Genomic DNA, 11,382 nt, shown 5'->3' on the forward strand with positions numbered 1-11,382 from the left:
GCAGCGTGCTAAGAATCAACATGCAGAACCAACTGGCCGCTGTCCTATCATTGCTGAGTGAAACGATAATAAAGCCGCATTTGGTGGAAATTCATCAGGTTTGTTTTGGTCCAAGAACTTTCAAAATAGTTGTCTCTCTACCACCAAAACAGCACACACGTCCTCGAAGACCTTCATGTCGCATGTGGGTAAACCACCGCAAACGCGATAACACGACACGATAAACTCTGGACCACTGCGCTGTCCGGAAATAGGCTCTGGGGAAACCTCGCTGTCTTTCGCTCAGCCAGCGTCAAAGCCAACCCACAGGCCTAAGCTCGATGTGAGTATACATTATAGAAGGTCTCTGTATCATAGAGTTCCTTACACTAACTAGAGGGAAAGCTGAGGGCGCTGCACTTCAGCCACCATGGGCGCGCTAAGAATCATGGGCCGGTGTGCTACTTGTTGCGGGACAGTCGGTTTTTCTCGGGTACGTGGATTGGCGTTACTGCGATGTTTCTTTTTTGTCATCATCATCATTTGAAAGTGCTTACATAGACCGCGAAAGCCATAGTAGCGAAGGCGCAAAAGCAGACGTCGCCAATAAATGGTTTTTGTTTCCCAAAATGCCACTAAAAACTTCCTTAAGTGATTGCACAACCATAAATATTTTCATAACGTTTTTTTATTTCAAAGTTTGCCTATTTAGTGCGAAATATTGGTATTTGTGCTGCTCAAAACTAAGCCAATAGGAGAAAGAGCCATCGCTTATATTGGATAAATATCACACTGACACGCTGTTTCTCTCTCTCTCTCTTTACAATTTATAGTCACAATATTCAATCTTAGGGCATTATTTACGGTACAGCAACGTTTATCTTTGCATTAGTTTTTGCCAAAAGTTGTAGTTCTGCACTCGGTAGCTCTCCGGCCCATGATGGTTTGAGCGCCCATGGTGGCTGAACTGGCCGTCTGGAAACTCCATGTAAACTCCCATAGACGGCAGCACAGCCTTCCCTCTAGGTAAGAGTAAGAAACTCTATGCTCTGTATAAACTGTCGCGATAACTTTTCTCTGACGTGACTGTACGTCGCAGCGCTTGCTTGCACCGCTCTTGGGCAGTGGTGCGGGACGTGGCCGTTAAGACCCGCCAAGCGCCAATCGTCTGCATGCGTTCGTTAAGCCTAAATCTGTTTTTAGTGGACCCCTTTTGAGTTATTGTGTGCAAGCGTGAAGTACAGCAAACGACTGAGCAGAGGTACGCCATCAAATTTTGTGTTGGACTGGAGAAATCAAGTACGAAGACGTACGGACTGATTCAAGTGTTCAACGACGAAAGCATTTCACAAACGGCAGCTTTTAAGTGGCACAAGGTCTTCAAAGATGGCCGAGAGAGTTTTAGGGACAAGCCCTGAGCTCCGGCCATCGATGCCAAGAACGACGACAATGTGGAACGTGTGCATGAAGTGCTGATTTCAGGCCATCGTTTAAGTGCGCGAATGGTCGAAAGTGAAACTGGCATTCATAATATTGTCACTTGGTGGTAACTGCCTATAGCGAGAACGAAGGCGCAAGCGGTGCAGTGGAAGGAACTCTTCACCGGGCTGACTTGTGCCTGCAAAAATAGAGTAACACGGTGGCGTCGAAAGCAGCAATCGCGCTCGTCGGTCGTCGATCTACGAATGCCCGCAGAATTCGGCAGCGCTCAATTTAAAGACGGCAAAGACTGGTCTAGATACCCGGCCAAAAGAATCTGGAAAAATCTGCAATGATACGGAAACAGTCTTGCTGCGATCACTAGGGAAGAATCTCGGCGAATCTCGCGCTACAAAGAAAGTAATATGTAATAAGGGAGTAATTACTAATTGATATCCGTGCGCTAAAATCACAGCGATAAGGCCGCGTGCTGGTGGCTGTTGAAAACAATAAATAAAGCTTTCATTGGTTCGCGGCATCACTTCCCCTTTAAAAAACATCGCCATGATGTTCGAAAACAGTGGCGTCGGTAGGGTCACCTGCATCCGGTGCGGAGGCGCGGCGTGTCAACCCCCCCCTCCCCACCCCCCCTACCATACACCGAATCGCAACTTCGTTTCCATCTCCTCTGTACTCACGGTTTGCTTTGAAGTCAAGTTCGCTCTGCACTCAACGACGCAGTGAAAATGAAGTGGCATTTAACGCTTAGAAGCACCGATCGCGTCCCACGACAGATAATTTAGCAAAACATCACACCAAAAGCACATATTTCCGAAAAAGGCAGAAATACTAGCACGTGTGTTTTGCGAGAAAATTCAGTGAGCAAGCGGCTTAAGACAGATGATTGCCCAGTATGAGACCATATGAACAAAGACACCTTATGAACTACGAAATGTTCATGTGCAATCACCCTAGCCGTATGCGTACAAATATAACAAGGACGTGAAGTGGTAATTGCTATACAATGACTATAACGGAGTAGCAATTCTATTTCTTATACATATTCAGAGACTATCAAAAAGAATCAGCGAAGAAAAAGTGAGAACCGGTATAGAGGCGCTTTCCTGTGTCCTCCTTGGATTTGTGCTTCTTTCGCTGGTTACACGAATTCAGCGTAACAAATAAGTTTCTAACGTGCTATCAACAACTGTACTTATGCTGCAATAATGATTCAGTGTAAGCGAATGGTGGACTTCAACAATGTCAGACTATTCAATTCACCATTTAAAGCACCTGGCTAAGCATGCCCCCCTTTTTATTAGTTTTTTTTTTCTAGTCAGCGCGTAGTGATCAAAGAATGGCGAGGAGTCTCTGGCATGTGTTTTCAAGCACTGCTCATCACAGAATTAATTCTACTGGAAGATCACACTTGCTAATCAGTGGCTCAGCGGCCCCAATGAGCACCTTTTCTCGTCTTTACACAATAATTCATTTCGTCCCCCGCCCCTTCCTTCCTCTCACTGCCCAGCTGCACCCCCTGAGCGCTGCACCTGGGGCGGACTAGCCCCCACCCCCTCCGCACCCCCCTCGCCACGCCACTATTCGAGAAATAGCGAACTTAAACATTAAAAGTTAAACATCAAGGACCTTAGGGCGTATAATGGCGACCAATATGCATTGTTGAGATCGTGTATCCCGCTGTTTGCCGGAAGAGTCCCACCTAGTAACCTGAGCGTGCCCAGCAAGCGGTGCCGCCAGTGCTGCCGCAGCGAGGCGACGCCGTGGTGCGAGCGGCCCGCATTTGTGGCCGCGGTGGCCACACCATTCGTCCCTCATCCCCTCCCAACACCGCATCTCCCCTTCCCTCTGGACGCCAAGACTGCCGCCACAACTCAGGCCGGCATAAACCGCGTCCAGTATCCCCTCCCCAAGAATACCCCAAAGTATTCATAATAATCATCATCATTCGTCGGGGTTGCGAACTTGCGTTCTCCTTCAACACAACCACAACGCCATCCGAGACGGGTATCCAAGGTCGGGCGATGCGTGCCGCCGCGGAGGAAGCGGTAGACCACATTCCCCCCCTTCATTCGCCTGGGCCCGGCGCCTTTATCTGACCGAATTGTTGCCTTGTTGCCTCCGGATGGGCAGTTCTAGACAGCTCAAGACTGTTGCGCACTCCGATCTGGGTTCGTGTGTGAAATATAACCCTCCCCCCCCCTAAAAAAAATCCCCCCCCCCCGCCAACGAGGTTGGCCCTATCCGCCTCTTCTCTTCCCAACGCCAGTGCCAAAGAGAAAGCCACGCTCATCGGTCGCAGAGGGCAGGAGGTGAGGGACTGGACTCTATTTAAGAGTACCCGGCTTCATTTTTACTGTCATTCCTCTACATTGCTTTGACGATGTGTCGTCTTTGTGTACTCCTTTTTGTGTTAAGAATGACAATACATTTCTCTTAATGATTCTTCGTTCCTGAACCCAAGTCTCATCATTGCTGCTTAGGGCCAACCCCTCTGCAGACCCGAGCCACATCTACTGGACCCTCGACACGCGACAGAATGATCTCTGGGCGCGTCCAAGCGCTGCTGGGATGTTGTCTCGCCGTCGGGAATCACTTTGTAGCACATCTGTACGATGCGGCGGACGACTTTGTACGTGCGAAGTATCGCCGAAAGAGCTTTGCACTCCGTCCGTGACGGCGAAATAGCGTCCATACTCAGGCTTGGTCTCCCGGCCTGTTCTCTGCGTCGTGACTTTGTAAGCTGTAAAGTCAGGTACCGGTGCGCTGCTGGTCTTTCATACGTAGTCGGCGAATCTTCGGCCTTCCTCTGCACGTTGAAGGTAGGTGGCGATGATGAGGTTTTCTTTGTCTATGACGGATGGTAGCATTGCCAAAGGAGTTTGTCGCACTATCGAAGCTGACGAAAAGCACACGCTGTAACTGAAGAATGGTCCGTACTTGGTTTTGCCTGCTTGAGGGTAATGACGGATTGATATCGAACGTGTTCTGATGGCCTTGGCCAGGGTGGTCTTCTGAAAGTTTGTCGGAGCGGGTGAAGACGTCTCTGATGTCGGCTAATTCGTCGAGGAACGCGACCTTTGTACCTTTTTTGAGATGCCGATATCTTCAGAGAAGTTCGTTACCGCACCTGAGCTTGATCCAATCCTTATCCAATAGCAACTGGGTGTTTCCCTCGAATACGCTTCAGTGGTTTCGATGTCTTCGGTACTCACGCAGATGGTGACGCTCGATCGTGGCGGTACGCTCAAATCTTCAGCAATGATGTTTAGGGCGACATGATGCTTCGCAGTTGTAGCTGGTATGGCTTTGTCCGTCGAAGCCTGATGACTTTGGATCGACGGTGGATGATTGCTCGGCGTTCACTGAGAAAGTCAATACTCAACATCACGTCTCGGAAGCACTGTTGTATTATAAAAAGGCTAGAAGGATAATGTCGTTTACTGTTACTCTGGCGGTGCACCGGCGTGAGGGCGCAATAAGCTTGCCACCAGCGGTGCGGATCAGCGGGCCATCACAAGTGGTCGTCCCTTCTTCAGCTTAAAGGCGAATGGTCCGCACATGATTGAGTAGTCGTTTCCTGTGCCCATTAACGCAGTAACAGGGTGACAGTCGACTGCTACTTCAAGGTTCCCTTCCGCTGCATGTTGGTATCGGGATCCGATTTCGGTTTCGACGTGTACTGAGTTCATGGCTGGGGCACACCGTTGTTACTTTGCTGGGGGGCGGAGCAAGTTTGAACTCTGGTCGCATGGTCGAGTGTGTCCTCGTGTGAAGCTGCGGTCTAATGGCTTCGACGGCAACGTCACTTCCCTCCGGCGGTGTACGATATTTGTGTTTCCGCCATGAAAGAAGCTCACCTCAAATGGTTGGCCTCTAGTATTCCTGAGGGGGCTATAGGGAACCTGCACTGCCTAGGTGGTGCTGCAAGCATCCTGCAGCGTGCCTAAAAAATGCTGCTGTTAGCCACTTGGTTCGCGATAGACGACCGAACATATTCAGCAGCATTACAGGTCCGCGTGTGGCAGACAACGTCCTTGTCTAGGCGCTCTCGATTTAGCCCATTTATCTGACGCACGTCATGAAAAGCTTCGACGGAGAGTGCAATCTCATCCATGTAATCTCATGCAGGTGGCGTGAAAATGCCTTACGAATCCGCTTCAAAAGTGTGTACTCTTCTCGCTAGGCTATGTGTTACGGCGCGGCGATCGCCACAGCAAACTTCATTGTATATGGTGCCTATAGGGGACTGTAAGATCTTTGCTCTGTTCGGCCTCAGTGGATGCTGGATTGTCAGTGCAAGTTTCTGTGCCGGACCTTCATGCATGTGTTGGTGTATGTGTGTACTTCTATTTTTTAGAGCATTTCTCAGCATGGTGCTACGGTGTTGAACTGCGCGCTGCATTCTGGTTTTATTAAGGGTGCGTGGTTCCTAAAAGGAAAGCATTAGCTCTGAAACGCGATCGAGCTCTTCGTTCGGACCCCTGCTGTACTGCTTTCCTTTGCTACGGGAAATGGGAGAGGCACTCTGCTTGCCTTGGCTCGGACCCTCATTAACGCGGTCCCCCGCTGTCCCATCGCTCTAGTGGGAACGGCCGGATGCTATAAATCTCGTGAGAGGGGCCAAGCGTTCGTCCCGCTGCATAACGTGAAGCATACTATAGAGCATCACCATAAGTATGCAAAACGGTTGGACAGCCTGCGATGTGTAGCGCACATCTAGTGCGCTTGCGGAGGGTTCAGACGAGGGAAGCTACAGTTACCGTCTTTTGTTTTCATATGTTGAAAGGAGCTCGCTCTCGGCGCAGCTTTAGAGCGTGGGACTGCGCCCGCGTGTTTTTTGCTGCAGCTACCCTGTGCGACAGGGCTCTCGCGCTGGCCGAACACTGGGAGAGTAGTGGCTGTTGTCCAACTCCTGTAAGAGGTGCCACTTCGACTGCGGGGACGTGGAGCCCCTTGTTGCTCTGTTTATCGGCTGGCGCGGCTGACCGCAACTAGTTGTCATTCTTCTTGACTATTGTGCCACCTACGTGTATATAACCTGTATAAAGTCCTCTGGTTTATTACAGGTTGCTCCACCAACTTACTGGCTTGCTTCACCATCCAGCCATTCATGAACACCGAACCAAAACGTTACTGGGACCTTCCTCGTACGTTGCTCTGGCCTGATGACGCAAATCGAGACCTGCATGGCGATGAGAAGCGTCACAGATGGTTCGGCGATGCATGTTCTTCCCTCCGCAGGAAGTCGATTTCCTGAGGTCGCTCGCCAGGACTGGGTCGAGGGGCATCGATGGCGAACTCGTCTGTATCGGCAGTGCCGGATAATGTGGCCTGCCTCTCCATAATGGTAGCAGATGGGGCAGTTGTTGGACATCCTCCAGGTGTCGCATTTCCTGGGGCTTTGGTGCTTATCGTAGGTTTGGCGGGCGGAAGCAGAGGAGCGGCGTTTAGGAGGAGCTTGCTAGCGCCTAGGGGGGCTTGGAGGGTCTTTTCAGAGCGCCGGATAGCGTAACGAGGCAGCATAGTTCATTCCCGTAGCATCTTGTGTCGGAAAAGTCACTTGACGAACTTCCTCACGGATAAAATTAGTGAGCGACGAAGCCTGAAGTTGCGTTGGGGATGGTAGGACTCAGCCCAATTCCCGAACGGCTTCATGGATAATGGTTGTAGAGGCACGTTTTTGCATCCAAGATCTTTTATATACTCTGTGCTTCTTGGCAGAACTCCACGTTATGTAGTGTCTGACGTAGCTGACCCGCAAATAGGTAGTCTTTCACACCGCGCATCAGCAGGTTGACCTTGGTCTCCTCGGTCATGTTGAGATCTGCGCACCGGAAAAGACGCTCAATATATTATGCGCAAGCGAGGACGGACTCATTCGGTATTAAAGCGCGCAGCTCTTTCGTGTGGACTGAACAGAGCAACGCTGCTTTTAACGACCTAAAGCACGCCCTCACATCAGATCCCGTTCTTGGCCACTTCAAGCGACAGCGCTCCTACCACCCTGCACATTGATGCCAGTGGTCACGGTCTTGGCGCTGTCCTTCTGCAACGCGATGCAACTTCATATGAGAAAGTCATTGCCTTCCCCAGTCGGACCTTGACTCCAGCTGAGAAAAACTACACCATTACCGAGCAGGAATGTCTTGCCGTCGTGTGAGCTGTTCAAAAGTTTCACCCTTACCTCTTTGGTCGGCACTTCACAGTTGCGACCGATCACCATGCTCTTTGCTGGTTGTCTTCACTGAAAAATTTGACAGGCCGACTTGGACGCTGGATTCTACGCCTGCAAAAATACAATTTCGACGTAGTTTATAAATCGGGTCGCCAACAGCAAGACGCCGACGCTCTTTCTCGCTGTCCACTTATGGAATCAGCCTGCTGTTTTTCTTCGCAACGCATTTCCACCTCTGACCACCGCCTATCATCTCTCCCCCGACGCATATCACAACAGTGTCGTTTGACGACTCTGAGGACAAACAAGCACTCCGCTCGCAGCAATTAGCTGATGCCTGCTGCCGGCCCATCATCGACCGCCTTATCGGCGCTTCGAGCCCACCCAATGCTAGGCTTCGCCGACAGCTTCGCAATTTCAAGCTCGAAGATGGCATACTTACGCCGCTACGTGTATTGCCCTAATAGAACTCGTTGGCTCCCAGTCGTGCCGCGTGTGCTTCGCCCAAGTATGCTGGCGGCGTTCCACGATGACGCTACTGCAGGTCACCTTGGTTTTGACAAAACATATGACCGCGTGAAAAGACGATTCTTTTGGCCTGGCCTATCTTCTACCGCAGCTAAATACGTCACTTACTGCCATCTGTGCCAACGTCGCAAGCGGTCGACTTCTTCACCCGCTGGCCTCCTACAGCTCCGTCCATGCCCCGCCACGCCATTCGACGTAGTCGGCATCGACTTATATGGTCCCCTACCACTCTCCGATGGGGGTAACCATTGGATTATGACAGCTGTCGACCACCTTACACGCTACGCTGTGACAGCCCCTGTACCGACTGGTTCCGCTGAAGAGGTAGCGAATTTTTTTTTTCGATCAATTGTATTGCGTCATGGTGCTCCTCGGGTGCTTCTAAGTGACCGCGGGACGGCCTTCTTATCGACAGTCGTTGCAGAAGTTTTTCATGCGTCATCCACCTTCATAAGATAACCTCAAGATACATCCCCAGACTAACGGTATGACTGAGCGATTTCATCGCACTCTATCGGATATGATATCCATGCACATCACACCGGATCACCGAAATTAGGACACTATTCTACCATTCGTCACATTCGCCTATAATACAGCAGTACAGCGGACTAACGGTTAGTCTCCATTTTTACTCGTTTTTTTTCGAAGAGTTTGCCGCAAGGCATAAGTTGAGAAAGGGGGAATGGGATGCAGGAGATAGAAAGTTAAAAGAAGGAGTGAAGTCCAATTGTGCTGATGTATTCGAGAAGGTTGGCAGTATAGCGATTGTCCATTGTCCATTTCTCATAATCACTATCGCGATTCCACCGCAGGCCCACCTTCATGATTATCCGTTGCCTAATGTGCGTCGTTGATGGACACGTCCACAACAAGTGACGCACATCGCAGACGTCAGGTGGAGTCTCACCCTGAAGGCACCTGTCAGTCACTGGTAGATCTTTTTCCCGCCATCGATGTCGAACAGAAGGGGTCAGAGCCGCCCCTGCCCGGATCCGGCGCACTGTCACCTCCTCCTGCCGAGTAAGACTACGGGGGAGAGGGTGCGAACACGGAGGAATGAGAGCGCGTGTTCACTGGCGCAGAACTTGCGAATCGGAAACGTGGGACAGGAACGGATCTGAGGGAAGAGGGGAAGGTGGTGGATCGTCTGATGTGTTTATATGCGTCATAGCATCTGCTTGTATGTTATGTGGATCGCGAGCATGGCCGCGAATCCAGTGTATGCGAATAGGACACGGGTACTTTGAACATAGCAAATGTGTGGACTGTGTTATTTGGAATGTGCGTCGAACGGCCTTAAGCTGTTTAAGGGCAGTGAGAGAGTCTGTGTAAAGATGAACTGCATTGAATGTAGAAACTGGTGGAAGGGAATGTATGGCATTGTAAATTGCTTGAAGTTCCAGTGCCAGAGGGGTGCACGTATCCGCGGTATATGTCACGTGAGTGTTGAGATGCGGATGAGAGGGACTATACACAGAAGTAACTCCTCGCTTCTCAGTATGTGATGCGTCGGTATATAATATGCACCCTTCAGGCAGATGTGCGGATGATACCGACGGGGAAGCAGTGGGGCGATTGTCCGTGAGCTGGCAGTACGACCATGGAGGTAGTGTCTTTAAATGATGTAGTTGTAAAGACTGTTTGCGAGCTCTGTTTGCCATCCGCTGATCAACGAGTTCAGTGAGCGTATTTAGCTGGGCATACTCCTGAAGTACTGGCATGGGTGTTAGGCGAGGAAGATATGTAATTGCACGCATAGCCTCACGATTGATGGCCTCAAGGGAGTCCCACTGTCTGCGGGTGAGACGTTGAAACTGTGCCTGGTATATTATACGTGGCTGGAGGACAGAGCGAACAAGCTGGCGGGCCGTGTGAGCACGCGCGCCGCCAGCGCGCATAGCTATGCGACGAATGAGACCTAAAGTAGCGTGAGCGGTCTGACGGATGGCTGTCATCCACGGGGTGCCAGTCCCAGAGGAATGAAGAAAAAGACCAAGAATGCGAACGGTTTGTACCTGAGGAATTGGGGTATTATCTATCATAAAATTTATAGTGGGAGCTTTCCGTAAGCCAGCTTTATTTCCAATTCGAATGAAACAGGATTTTGTATGCGAAAGAGTTAGGCCCAAAGGAGGGAGGCGAAATGTCAATACATCCAGCGCATGCTGGAGGGCCGCCTGATGGACAGACGTATCTGGGTGACAGCACCATAAGGTTATATCATCTGCATACGCAATCACGCGTATAGAAGGGATGGCCTCTAGGGCTCGAACAAGTGGAATGAAGGCCACATTAAATAATGTAGGGGCGAGAACGGAGCCCTGGGGCACTCCTCTGTTTGAGGGGAAGTGACCAAAGGGCTTTCCATGGACACGCACACTGAATGTTCTATTTGTTAGAAAGGCGTGAATGGCGAGGAGAAACCTGTGAGGAAGACCAAGAGTTTGTAGGGAGGCAAGAATGGCTGAGTGAAGGATGTTATCATATGCCTTTGTTATATCTGTAGCGATCACAGTTCTAACAAGATGACTGTACGGAGAGTGGTGAAGCACGTCAGCAGCCAAAGCAGCAAGACCGTCCTCCGTTCCTATTTGCGGGCGGAAGCCAATTTGGGATTCTGGATAACAATCATGGGATTCCAACCACCACGATAAGCGAGTGGCGAGAATGTTTTCGTAAAGCTTGCAGGTTGTTGGCGTTAGGGAAATTGGACGAAGGGCCGAGAGAGATACTGGAGGATGACCTGACTTCGCGGTATTGGAACAACAATAGAATGCTTCCACTCGTCCGGCATGACACCAGAATGCCACACGTCATTGAATGCATCAAGCAGGGCCTGCAAAGCAGTCCCTTCCAAGTTGCGGAATAAGGAGTTAGGTATGCCGTCGTGCCCGGGAGCAGAGTTAGATTTGAGGCGTTCAATGGAGGCCAGCAGCTCTGCCATGGTTAGGTCAGAAGTAATCGCATCGGGGGGTTCGGTAACCGGTAAGCAAGGTGGAGAAGCTGAGGTGGAATCATAGTGGGGAAAAAACTGTCTGGCCGCCTGTTTTGCAAATGTGTCCTCATCTACATTCATAGCAAGGCGAATGCTCTCTGTGTAATCAGAAACTTGAGAAGAGCGCTCCATGGCGTGAAACACTCTCCAAAGTTGTCGATTACTCTGCTAGGAAGACAGGCGCTCACACCATAAAGCCCAACGTTGCCTTCCTAGACGCTTTTCATACCGCCTCGCACGCGCGGTCACCCGGTGAAGAGCG

The sequence above is a fragment of the Amblyomma maculatum genome, chromosome 1 (genome assembly GCF_055883805.1).
Source record: "Amblyomma maculatum isolate TAMU_Amacu chromosome 1, ASM5588380v1, whole genome shotgun sequence".
Taxonomy (NCBI): Eukaryota; Metazoa; Arthropoda; class Arachnida; order Ixodida; family Ixodidae; genus Amblyomma; species Amblyomma maculatum.